Source organism: Coturnix japonica, chromosome 28 (assembly GCF_054131305.1).
Source record: "Coturnix japonica strain WE chromosome 28, WE-NBRP24, whole genome shotgun sequence".
Classification (NCBI taxonomy): Eukaryota; Metazoa; Chordata; class Aves; order Galliformes; family Phasianidae; genus Coturnix; species Coturnix japonica.
Genome location: NC_140690.1, coordinates 1,311,602 through 1,325,000, shown reverse-complemented (window position 1 = coordinate 1,325,000; position 13,399 = coordinate 1,311,602).

Below are 13,399 nucleotides of genomic sequence, written 5' to 3'. Positions count from 1 at the left end.
CTTATTATTTCTTTAGTTATTCATGCAATTATTAATATCGCTCTTCCGCACCCCCATCTTTTTATTACTTTTATTTTATTTTATTTTATTTTATTTTATTTTATTTTATTTTATTTTATTTTATTTTATTTTATTTTATTTTATTTTATTTTACCGCGCCATTTTACGATCTATCTGTACTTTTTCACACCTTCTTCTCTTCTACTTTTCTTTGACTTCTGCCTTCCCTTCCCTTCCCTTCCCTTCCCTTCCCTTCCCTTCCCTTCCCTTCCCTTCCCTTCCCTTCCCTTCCCTTCCCTTCCCTTCCCTTCCCTTCCCTTCCCTTCCCTTCCCTTCCCTTCCCTTCCCTTCCCTTCCCTTCCCTTCCCTTCCCTTCCCTTCCCTTCTCTTCCCTTCCCTTCTCTTCTCTTTCTCCTCGTCGCCTGCGCGTGAGTAGGCCCGGCCCGGCCTGGACCGGCACGGCCTCCGTCACGAAGAAGGGGGTCGCTTGCGTGGCCGAGGAGGGATGGGGGGGTCCGCGACGGGGTTGCGGGTATGCGGGTAGACCTGGCTGCCGGCCGGCGCCTGATCTTCCCGGCCCCGCATCCGTCCTCCACCTTCCCCCCCCCCGGTCCACACCGCACGAGCGGGAACCCGACCCGTACCCGACGGCAGCCCGCCTCCGCCTGCCCCCACCCTGGCCCTCGCCCACAACCCGCCCTCTCCCGGACGCATCTCGCCCGACCGGCCCGCGACCGTGTTTTTTTATTTCTTTGTTTGTTTGTTTGTTGTTTGGTCAGTCACTCGCTCGGTTATTTGTTTGGACCCGATTGGCCCGTTTGGTTTTTTTCTTTTCTTTCCTTTTTCCGCCGGGGTGCTCCTGACGGCTCAGCTCAATGGCGGCTCGACTCGGCGACTGGAGCCCGCCAAAACACCTCGCCGCCCCCCAGCCCCGCCACCGCCACCACCACCACCGCCACCACCGCCACCACCGCCACCACCTCCTCCTCCCGCCGAAAATCCTACGTACCGTTCCATCTCATCTGCTGGCTGGGAGAGGCTAGGCGCGAACCCCGCGGGGGACGCGGCCGCCTCCCGCCGGCCCACCTCTCGCCGCTGCCGTCTTCCCGCCGCTCTTCCGCCATCCCTCGCCACGCGGCCTGCCCGCAGTCCGGATATCCGGCCCGAACGGACCCCGGTGGGCGGGGCCCGCGCACGCGCCCACGCTCTTCCTGCAGAGCCGGGGAGGCGAGGGGGGCGGGGCGGCTTTTTCAAAATCTAAAAAAGTGGAAAGTAAAGAAGAACCCACGAGAAAAACAAACAAACAAATAAACAAACAAACAAACAAACGGAAAATAATAAAACCGAGAGGGCGCGTGGGGGCACGGACAAACGATCGAACGGACCAAAGTACGAACGAGCGGACGAACAAACAAACACGCAGACAAAAGGGCAAAACCGCGGTGGCGGTGGCGGGACGGCGAGAAGCCCGGGTGCGCCCTGACCCAGCGAACAGCGGCCGGCTCGTACGTGCACCCTGGTCGTTCCGCGGCTGCGGCCGAGTGGCGTCTCCGTGGCGCCTCCGGTGCTCCGGCACGGTCAACACGGCTCGACCCCTGGCCATCGCGGCTCGAGTGCGCCGGCACGGTCCAGGCTCTCCCGGCGGGCTCCGCTCGGCTTGGACGTTCTGCGGAAGCGGCCAAGTTTCGCTCTCATGGCGGCTCCTCTGCGCTGGCACTGTCTACCCGGCTCCGAGCGTCTCCAGAGGGTGGGGGGAAGGGGGGGGGGGGCACAGCGTCGGCGGCTAGGCGTCGCTGCCCATGCGTCTCGACTAGGTCGGCACGGTCTACCCGGCTCCGAGCGGGCAGTGGTGCTCGGACGTTCCTCGGAATGAGCCAAATGTCGCTCCCGTGGCGTCTCCGCAAGCAAAAACGCATAGACGGCGCCGCAAAGCTTGCGAGCCGCACCGAGCCGGGGAAACCGTGCCGTGGAGCAGCTGTGGGGCACATGTGTGTCAGATCTATGGGGTAGGAGCTTCTGTGAGACTGATGTGGGTCAGATCTATGGGGCAGGAGCTGCTGTGGGGCACATGTGGGTCAGACCTATGGGGCAGGAGCTGCAGAGGGGATGATGTACGTCAGATCTATGGGGCAGGAGTTGCTGTGGGGCAGATGAGGGACATATCTATGGTGCAAAATCTGCTGTCGGACTGATGTGGGTCAGATCTATGAGTTTGGAGCTGCTGTGGGGCACATGTGGGTCAGATCTATGGTGCAGGAGATGCTGTGGGGCTGATTTGGGTCAGATCTATGGGTCAGCAGCTGCTGTGGGTCTGATGTGGGTCAGATCTATGGGGCAGGAGCTGCTGTGGGGCAGATGTGGGTCAGATCTATGGGGCAGGAGATGCTGTGGGTCAGATCTATGGGGCAGGAGCTGCTGTGGGGAACATGTTGGTCAGATCTATGGGGAAGAGCTGCTGTTGGTCTGATCAATGGGGCAGGAGCAGCAGTGGGGCAGATTTAGGTAAGATCTATAAGGCAGGAGCGGCTGTGGGGCTGATGGGGGTCAGATCTATGGGGCAGGAGCTGCTGTGGGGCAGATGTGGGTCAGATCTAAGGGGCAGGAGCTGCTGTGGGGCACATGTGGGTAAGACCTATGGGGCAGGAGCTGCAGAGGGGATGATGTAGGTCAGATCTATGGGGCAGGAGTTTCTGTGGGGCAGATGAGGGACATATCTATGGTGCAAAATCTGCTGTTGGACTGATGTGGGTCAGATCTATGAGTTTGGAGCTGCTGTGGGGCAGATGTGGTTCAGATCTATGGGGCAGGAGCTGCTGTGGGGCTGACTTGGGTCAGATCTATGGGGCAGGAGCTGCTGTAGGGCTGACTTGGGTCAGATCTATGGGGCAGGAGCTGTTGTGGGGCTGATGTGGGTCAGATCTATGGGGCTGAAGCTGCTGTGGGTCAAATCTATTGGGCAGCAGCTGCTTTACATATGATGTGTGTCAGATCTATGGGGCAGGAGCTGCTGTGGGGCTGATGTGGGTTAGATCTACGGGGCAGGAGCTGCAGTGGAGCTGATGGGAGTCAGATCTATGGGGCAGGATCTGTTTTGGGGCTGATGGTGGTTAGATCTATAAGGCAGGAGCTGCTGTGGGGCTGACTTGGGTCAGATTTATGAGGCAGGAGCTGCTGTGGGGCAGATTTGGGTCAGATCTATGGGGCAGGAGCTTCTGTGGGGTTGATGTGGGTCAGATCTATGGGGCAGGATCTGTTTTGGGGCTGATGGTGGTTAGATCTATATGGCAGGAATTGCTGTGGGGCACATGTGGGTCAGACCTCTGGGGCAGGAGCTGCAGAGGGGATGATGTAGGTCAGATCTATGGGGCAGGAGTTGCTGTGGGGCAGAAGAGGGACATATCTATGGTGCAAAATCTGCTGTTGGACTGATGTGGGTCGGATCTATGAGTGTGGAGCTGCTGTGGGGCACATGTGGGTCAGATCTATGGGGCAGGAGATGCTGTGCGTCAGATCTATGGGGCAGGAGCTGCTGTGGGGAACATGTGGGTCAGGTCTCTGGGGCAGGAGCTGCTGTGGGGAACATGTTGGTCAGATCTATGGGGAAGAGCTGCTGTTGGTCTGATCAATGGGGCAGGAGCAGCAGTGGGGCAGATTTGGGTAAGATCTATAAGGCAGGAGCGGCTGTGGGGCTGATGTGGGTCAGATCTATGGGGCAGGAGCTGCTGTGGAGCAGATGTGGGTCAGATCTATGAGGCAGGAGCTGCTGTGGGGCAGATTTGGGTCAGATCTATGAGGCAGGAGCTGCTGTGGGGCTGACTTGGGTCAGATCTATGGGGCAGGAGCTGCTGTGGGGCTGACTTGGGTCAGATCTATGAGTCAGGAGCTGCTGTGTGGCTGATGTGGGTCAGATCTATGGGGCAGGAGCTGCTTTGGGGCTGATGGTGGTTAGATCTATATGGCAGGAGCTGCTGTGGGGCACATGTGGGTCAGACCTATGGGGCAGGAGCTGCAGAGGGGATGATGTAGGTCATATCTATGGGGCAGGAGTTGCTGTGGGGCAGATGAGGGACATACCTATGGTGCAAAATCTGCTGTTGGACTGATGTGGGTCAGATCTCTGAGTTTGGAGCTGCTGTGGGGCACATGTGGGTCAGATCTATGGTGCAGGGGCTGCTGTGGGGCTGATTTGGGTCAGATCTATGGGGCAGGAGCTGCTGTGGGGCTGATGTGGGTCAGATCTATGGGGCAGGAGATGCTGTGGGTCAGATATATGGCGCTGGAGCTGCTGTGGGGAACATGTTGGTCAGATCTATGGGGAAGAGCTGCTGTTGGTCTGATCAATGGGGCAGGAGCAGCAGTGGGGCAGATTTGGGTAAGATCTATAAGTCAGGAGCGGCTGTGGGGCTGATGTGGGTCAGATCTATGGGGCAGGGGCTGCTGTGGGGCAGATGTGGGTCAGATCTATGGGGAAGGGGCTGCTGTGGGGCAGATGTGGGTCAGATCTATGGGGCAGGAGCTGCTGTGCGTCAGATGTGGGTCAGATCTATGGGGCAGGAGCTGCTGTGGGTCAGATGTGGGTCAGATCTATGGGCAGGAGCTGCTGTGCTGCACATGTTGGTAGGGTCTATGGGGCAGGAGCTGCTGTGGGGCAGATGTGGGTCAGATCATTGGGGCAGGAGGTGCTGTGGGGCTGATGTTGGTCAGATCTATGGGGCAGCAGCTGCTGTGGAGCAGATCTGGGAAAGATCTATGTCGCAGGAGCTGCTGTGGGGCAGACGTGGCACATATCTATGGGGCAAAATCTGCTGTGGGGCTGATGTGGGTCAGATATATGAGGTAGGAGCTGCTGTGGGGCTGATGTGGGTCAGATCTATGAGCAGGAGCTGATGTAGGGAAGATTTGGGTCTGATCAATGGGTTAGGAACTGCTGTGGTTCAGATCTATGGGGCAGGAGATGCAGAGGGGATGATGTAGGGCAGATCTATGGGTTAGGTGCTGCTTTGGGGAAAATGTGGGTCCGATCTGTGGGGTAAAATCTGCTGTGGGGCAGATGTGGTTCAGATCTATGGGGCAGGAGCTTCTGTGGGGTTGATGTTGGTCAGATCTATGTGTCAGGAGCTGCTGTGGGGCAGATGTGGGTCAGATCTATGGGGCAAGAGCTGCTGTGGTGCAGATGTGGGTCAGATCTATGGAGCAGGAGCTGCTGAGGGGCTGATACGGTTAAGATCTATGGAGTGGGAGATGCTCTGGGGCACATGTGGGTCAGATCTATGGGTCAGGAGCTGCTGTGGGGCTGATGTGGGTCAGATTTATGAGTCAGGAGCTGATGTGGGGCGGATGTAGGGCAGGAGCTGCTGTGGGGCACATGTGAGTTAGATCTATGGGGCAGGAGATGGTGTGGGGCAGATTTGGGTCAGATGTATGGGGCAGGAGCTGATGTGGGGCTGATGTTGGTCAGATCTATGGGGCAGGAGCTGCAGTGGGGCTGATGTGGGTCAGATCTATGGGGCAGGATCTCCTGTGGGGCTTATGTGGGTCAAATCAATGGGGCAGAGCTGCTCTGGGGCACATGTGGGTCAGATCTATGGAGCAGGAGCTCCTGTGGGGCAGATTTGAATCAGATCTATAGGGCAGGAGCTGCTGTGGGTCAGATCTATGGGCAGGAGCTGCTGTGGGGCACATGTGAGTTAGATCTATGGGGCAGGAGATGGTGTTTGGCAGATTTGGGTCAGATGTATGGGTCAGGAGCTGCTGTGTGGCTGATGTTGGTCAGATCTATGAGGCATGGGCTGCTGTGGGTCAGATCTACGGGACTGGAGCTGCAGTGGAGCACATGTGGGTCAGTTCTATTGGGTAGAAGCTGCTGTGGGGCTGATGGGGGTCATATCTATAAGGCAGGAGCTGCTGTGGGGCAGATTTGGGTCAGATCTATGAGGCAGGAGCTGCTGTGGGGCAGATTTGGGTCAGATCTATGGGGCAGGAGCTGCTGTGGGGCTGATGTGGGTCAGATCTATGGGGCAGGAGATGCTGTGGGTCAGATCTATGGGGCAGGAGCTGCTGTGGGGCTGATGTTGGTCAGATCTATAGGGCAGGAGCTGCAGTGGGGCTGATGTGGGTCAAATCAATGGGGCAGAGCTGCTTTGGGGCACATGTGGGTCAGATCTATGGAGCAGGAGCTGCTGTGGGGCACATGTGAGTTAGATCTATGGGGCAGGAGATGGTGTTTGGCAGATTTGGGTCAGATGTATTGGTCAGGAGCTGCTGTGTGGCTGATGTTGGTCAGATCTATGGGGCATGGGCTGCTGTGGGTCAGATCTACGGGACTGGAGCTGCAGTGGAGCACATGTGGGTCAGATCTATGGGGTAGAAGCTGCTGTGGGGCTGATGGGGGTCATATCTATAAGGCAGGAGCTGCTGTGGGGCTGACTTGGGTCAGATCTATGAGGCAGGAGCTGCTGTGGGGCAGATTTGGGTCAGATCTATGAGGCAGGAGCTTTTGTGGGGCTGACTTGTGTCAGATCTATGGGGCAGGAGCTGCTGTGGGGCTGACTTGGGTCAGATCTATGAGTCAGGAGCTGCTGTGTGGCTGATGTGGGTCAGATCTATGGGGCAGGAGCTTCTTTGGGGCTGATGGTGGTTAGATCTATATGGCAGGAGCTGCTGTGGGGCACATGTGGGTCAGACCTATGGGGCAGGAGCTGCAGAGGGGATGATGTAGGTCATATCTATGGGGCAGGAGTTGCTGTGGGGCAGATGAGGGACATATCTATGGTGCAAAATCTGCTGTTGGACTGATGTGGGTCAGATCTCTGAGTTTGGAGCTGCTGTGGGGCACATGTGGGTCAGATCTATGGTGCAGGGGCTGCTGTGGGGCTGATTTGGGTCAGATCTATGGGGCAGGAGCTGCTGTGGGGCTGATGTGGGTCAGATCTATGGGGCAGGAGATGCTGTGGGTCAGATATATGGCGCTGGAGCTGCTGTGGGGAACATGTTGGTCAGATCTATGGGGAAGAGCTGCTGTTGGTCTGATCAATGGGGCAGGAGCAGCAGTGGGGCAGATTTGGGTAAGATCTATAAGTCAGGAGCGGCTGTGGGGCTGATGTGGGTCAGATCTATGGGGCATGGGCTGCTGTGGGGCAGATGTGGGTCAGATCTATGGGGAAGGGGCTGCTGTGGGGCAGATGTGGGTCAGATCTATGGGGCAGGAGCTGCTGTGCGTCAGATGTGGGTCAGATCTATGGGGCAGGAGCTGCTGTGGGTCAGATGTGGGTCAGATCTATAGGTCAGGAGCTGCTGTGGCTGATGTGGATCAGTTCTATGGGGCAGGAGATGCTGTGGGGCTGATGTGGGTCAGATCTATGGGGCAGGAGCTTCTGTGGGGTTGATGTGGGTCAGATCTATGGGGCAAGAGCTGCTGTGGAGCAGATGTGGGTCAGATCTATGGGTCAGGAGCTGCTGTGGGGCAGATGTGGGTCAGATCTATGGGGCAAGAGCTGCTGTGGTGCAGATGTGGGTCAGATCTATAGGGCAGGAGCTGCTGTGGGGCTGATACGGTTAAGATCTATGGAGCGGGAGATGCTATGGGGCTGATGAGGGTCAGATCTATGGGGCAGGAGCTTCTGTGGGGTTGATGTGGGTCAGATCTATAGGGCAGGAGCTGCAGTGGGGCTGATGTGGGTCAGATCTATGGGGCAGGATCTCCTGTGGGGCTGATGTGGGTCAAATCAATGGGGCAGAGCTGCTCTGGGGCACATGTGGGTCAGATCTATGGAGCAGGAGCTGCTGTGGGGCAGATTTGAATCAGATCTATAGGGCAGGAGCTGCTGTGGGTCAGATCTATGGAGCAGGAGCTGCTGTGGGGCACATGTGAGTTAGATCTATGGGCCAGGAGATGGTGTGGGGCAGATTTGGGTCAGATGTATGGGGCAGGAGCTGATGGTGGCGCTGATGTTGGTCAGATCTATAGGGCAGGAGCTGCAGTGGGGCTGATGGGGGTCACATTTATGGGGCAGGATCTCCTGTGGGGCTGAAGTGGGTCAAATCAATGGGGCAGACCTGCTCTGGGGCATATGTGGGTCAGATCTCTGGAGCAGGAGCTGCTGTGGGGCAGATTTGAATCAGATCTATAGGGCAGGAGCTGCTGTGGGTCAGATCCATAAGCAGGAGCTGCTTTGGGTCAGATCTATGGGGCAGGAGCTGCTGTGTGGCTGATGTGGGTCAGATCTATGGGGCAGGAGCTTCTTTGGGGCTGATGGTGGTTAGATCTATATGGCAGGAGCTGCTGTGGGGCACATGTGGGTCAGACCTATGGGGCAGGAGCTGCAGAGGGGATGATGTAGGTCAGATCTATGGGGCAGGAGTTGCTGTGGGGCAGATGAGGGACATATCTATGGTGAAAAATCTGCTGTTGGACTGATGTGGGTCAGATCTATGAGTTTGGAGCTGCTGTGGGGCACATGTGGGTCAGATCTATGGTGCAGGAGATGCTGCGGGGCTGATTTGGGTCAGATCTATGGGTCAGCAGCTGCTGTGGGGCTGATGTGGGTCAGATCTATGGGGCAGGAGCTGCTGTGGGGATGATGTGGGTCAGATCTATGGGGCAGGAGCTGCTGTGGGGCTGACTTGGGTCAGATCTAGGTGGCAGGAGCTGCTGTGGGGCTGATGTGGGTCAGATCTATGAGGCAGGAGCTGCTGTGGGGCTGATGTGTGTCAGGTCTATGGGGCAGGACCTGCTGTGTGGCTGATGCGGGTCAGATCTATGGGGCATGAGCTGCTATGGGTCAGATCTATGGGGCAGGAGCTGCAGTGGAGATGATGTAGGTCAGATCTGTTGTGTAGGAGCAGCAGTGGGGCAGATGTGTGTCAGATCTTTGGAAAGGATCTGCTGTGGGGCTGATGTGGGTCAGATCTATGGGGCAGGATCTCCTGGGGGCTGATGTGGGTCAGATCTGTGGGGTAAAATCTGCTGTGGGGCAGATGTGGTTCAGATCTATGTGTCAGGAGCTGCTGTGGGGCAGATGTGGGTCAGATCTATTGGGCAAGAGCTGCTGTGGTGCAGATGTGGGTCAGATCTATGGGGCAGGAGCTGCTGTGGGGCTGATACGGTTAAGATCTATGGAGCGGGAGATGCTATGGGGCTGATGAGGGTCAGATCTATGGGGCAGGAGCTGATGTGGGGCTGATGTTGGTCAGATCTATGGGGCAGGAGCTGCTGTGGGTCAGATGTAGGTCAGATCTACAGGTCAGGAGCTGCTGTGGGGCTGATGTGGGTCAAATCAATGGGGCAGAGCTGCTCTGGGGCACATGTGGGTCAGATCTATGGAGCAGGAGCTGCTGTGGGGCAGATTTGAATCAGATCCATAGGGCAGGAGCTGCTGTGGGTCAGATCTATGGAGCAGGAGCTGCTGTGGGGCACATGTGAGTTAGATCTATGGGGCAGGAGATGATGTGGGGCAGATTTGGGTCATATGTATGCGGCAGGAGCTGATGGTGGGGCTGATGTTGGTCAGATCTATAGGGCAGGAGCTGCTGTGGGTCAGATCTATGAGCAGGAGCTGCTGTGGGGCACATGTGAGTCAGATCTATGGGGCAGGAGATGGTGTGGGGCAGATTTGGGTCAGATGTATGGGTCAGGAGCTGCTGTGTGGCTGATGAGGGTCAGATCTATGGGGCATGGGCTGCTGTGGGTCAGATCTACGGGACTGGAGCTGCAGTGGAGCACATGTGGGTCAGATCTATGGGGTAGAAGCTGCTGTGGGGCTGACTTGGGTCGGATCTATGAGGCAGGAGCTGCTGTGTCGCAGATTTGGGTCAGATCTATGGGGCAGGAGCTGCTGTGGGGCTGATGTGGGTCAAATTTATGAATCAGGTGCTGCTGTGTGGCTGATGTGGGTCAGATCTATGGGGCAGGAGCTGCTTTGGGGCTGATGGTGGTTAGATCTATATGGCAGGAGCTGCTGTGGGGCACATGTGGGTCAGACCTATGGGGCAGGAGCTGCAGAGGGGATGATGTAGGTCAGATCTATGGGGCAGGAGTCGCTGTGGGGCAGATGAGGGAAATAACTATGGTGCAAAATCTGCTGTTGGACTGATGTGGGTCAGATCTCTGAGTTTGGAGCTGCTGTGGGGCACATGTGGGTCAGATCTATGGGGCAGGAGCTGCTGCGGGGCTGATTTGGGTCAGATCTATGGGGCAGGAGCTGCTGTGGGGCTGATGTGGGTCAGATTTATGAGTCAGGAGATGCTGTGTGGCTGATGTGGGTCAGATCTATGGGTCAGCAGCTGCTGCGGGTCTGATGTGGGTCAGATCTATGGGGCAGGAGATGCTGTGGGTCAGATCTATGGGGCAGGAGCTGGTGTGGGGAACATGTGGGTCAGGTCTATGGGGCAGGAGCTGCTGTGGGGAAGATGTGGGTCAGATCTATGGGGCAGGAGATGCTGTGAGTCAGATCTATGAGGCAGGAGCTGCTGTGGTGCTGATGTGTGTCAGGTCTATGGGGCAGGACCTGCTGTGTGGCTGATGCGGGTCAGATCTATGGGGCATGAGCTGCTGTGGGGCTGATGTGGGTCAGATCTGTGGGGTAAAATCTGCTGTGGGGCAGATGTGGTTCAGATCTATGGGGCAGGAGCTTCTGTGGGGTTGATGTGGGTCAGATCTATGGGTCAGGAGCTGCTGTGGGGCAGATGTGGGTCAGATCTATAGGGCAAGAGCTGCTGTGGTGCAAATGTGGGTCAGATCTATAGGGCAGGAGCTGCTGTGGGGCTGATACGGTTAAGATCTATGGAGCGGGAGATGCTATGGGCTGATGAGGGTCAGATGTATGGGGCAGGAGCTGATGTGGGGCTGATGTTGGTCAGATCTATAGGGCAGGAGCTGCAGTGGGGCTGATGTGGGTCAGATCTATGGGGCAGGATCTCCTGTGGGGCTGATGTGGGTCAAATCAATGGGGCAGAGCTGCTCTGGGGCACATGTGGGTCAGATCTATGGGGCAGGAGCTGATGTGGGTCAGATCTATAGAGCAGGAGCTGCTGTGGGGCACATGTGAGTTAGATCTATGGGCCAGGAGATGGTGTGGGGCAGATTTGGGTCAGATGTATGGGGCAGGAGCTGATGGTGGGGCTGATGTTGGTCAGATCTATAGGGCAGGAGCTGCAGTGGGGCTGATGGGGGTCACATCTATGGGGCAGGATCTCCTGTGGGGCTGAAGTGGGTCAAATCAATGGGGCAGACCTGCTCTGGGGCATATGTGGGTCAGATCTATGGAGCCGGAGCTGCTGTGGGGCAGATTTGAATCAGATCTATAGGGCAGGAGCTGCTGTGGGTCAGATCTATAAGCAGGAGCTGCTGTGGGTCAGATCTATGGGGCAGGAGCTGCTGTGTGGCTGATGTGGGTCAGATCTATGGGGCAGGAGCTTCTTTGGGGCTGATGGTGGTTAGATCTATATGGCAGGAGCTGCTGTGGGGCACATGTGGGTCAGACCTATGGGGCAGGAGCTGCAGAGGGGATGATGTAGGTCAGATCTATGGGGCAGGAGTTGCTGTGGGGCAGATGAGGGACATATCTATGGTGCAAAATCTGCTGTTGGACTGATGTGGGTCAGATCTATGAGTTTGGAGCTGCTGTGGGGCACATGTGGGTCAGATCTATGGTGCAGGAGATGCTGCGGGGCTGATTTGGGTCAGATCTATGGGTCAGCAGCTGCTGTGGGTCTGATGTGGGTCAGATCTATGGGGCAGGAGCTGCTGTGGGGATGATGTGGGTCAGATCTATGGGGCAGGAGCTGCTGTGGGGCTGACTTGGGTCAGATCTAGGTGGCAGGAGCTGCTGTGGGGCTGATGTGGGTCAGATCTATGGGGCAGGAGATGCGGTGAGTCAGATCTATGAGGCAGGAGCTGCTGTGGGGCTGATTTGTGTCAGGTCTATGGGGCAGGACCTGCTGTGTGGCTGATGCGGGTCAGATCTATGGGGCATGAGCTGCTATGGGTCAGATCTATGGGGCAGGAGCTGCAGTGGAGATGATGTAGGTCAGATCTGTGGTGTAGGAGCAGCAGTGGGGCAGATGTGTGTCAGATCTTTGGGGAGAATCTGCTGTGGGGCTGATGTAGTTCAGATCTATGGGGCAGGATCTCCTGGGGGCTGATGTGGGTCAGATCTGTGGGGTAAAATCTGCTGTGGGGCAGATGTGGTTCAGATCTATGGGTCAGGAGCTGCTGTGGGGCAGATGTGGGTCAGATCTATGGGGCAAGAGCTGCTGTGGTGCAGATGTGGGTCAGATCTATGGGGCAGGAGCTGCTGTGGGGCTGATACGGTTAAGATCTATGGAGCGGGAGATGCTATGGGGCTGATGAGGGTCAGATTTATGGGGCAGGAGCTGATGTGGGTCTGATGTTGGTCAGATCTATGGGGCAGGAGCTGCTGTGGGTCAGATGTGGGTCAGATCTACAGGTCAGGAGCTGCTGTGGGGCTGATGTGGGTCAAATCAATGGGGCAGAGCTGCTCTGGGGCACATGTGGGTCAGATCTATGGAGCAGGAGCTGCTGTGGGGCAGATTTGAATCAGATCCATAGGGCAGGAGCTGCTGTGGGTCAGATCTATGGAGCAGGAGCTGCCGTGGGGCACATGTGAGTTAGATCTATGGGGTAGGAGATGGTGTGGGGCTGATTTGGGTCATATGTATGCGGCAGGAGCTGATGGTGGGGCTGGTGTTGGTCAGATCTATAGGGCAGGAGCTGCTGTGGGTCAGATCTATGGGCAGGAGCTGATGTGGGGCACATGTGAGTTAGATCTATGGGGCAGGAGATGGTGTGGGGCAGATTTGGGTCAGATGTATGGGTCAGGAGCTGCTGTGTGGCTGATGAGGGTCAGATCTATGGGGCATGGGCTGCTGTGGGTCAGATCTACGGGACTGGAGCTGCAGTGGAGCACATGTGGGTCAGATCTATGGGGTAGAAGCTGCTGTGGGGCTGATGGGGGTCATATCTATAAGGCAGGAGCTGCTGTGGGGCTGACTTGGGTCAGATCTATGAGGCAGGAGCTGCTGTGGGGCAGATTTGGGTCAGATCTATGGGGCAGGAGCTGCTGTGGGGCTGATGTGGGTCAGATTTATGAATCAGGAGATTCTGTGTGGCTGATGTGGGTCAGATCTATGGGGCAGGAGCTGCTTTGGGGCTGATGGTGGTTAGATCTATATGGCAGGAGCTGCTGTGGGGCACATGTGGGTCAGACCTATGGGGCAGGAGCTGCAGAGGGGATGATGTGGGTCAGATCTATGAGTTTGGAGCTGCTGTGGGGCACATGTGGGTCAGATCTATGGAGCAGGAGCTTCTTTGGGGCTGATTTGGGTCAGGTCTATGGGGCAGGAGCTGCTGTGGGGCTGATGTGGGTCAGATTTATGAGTC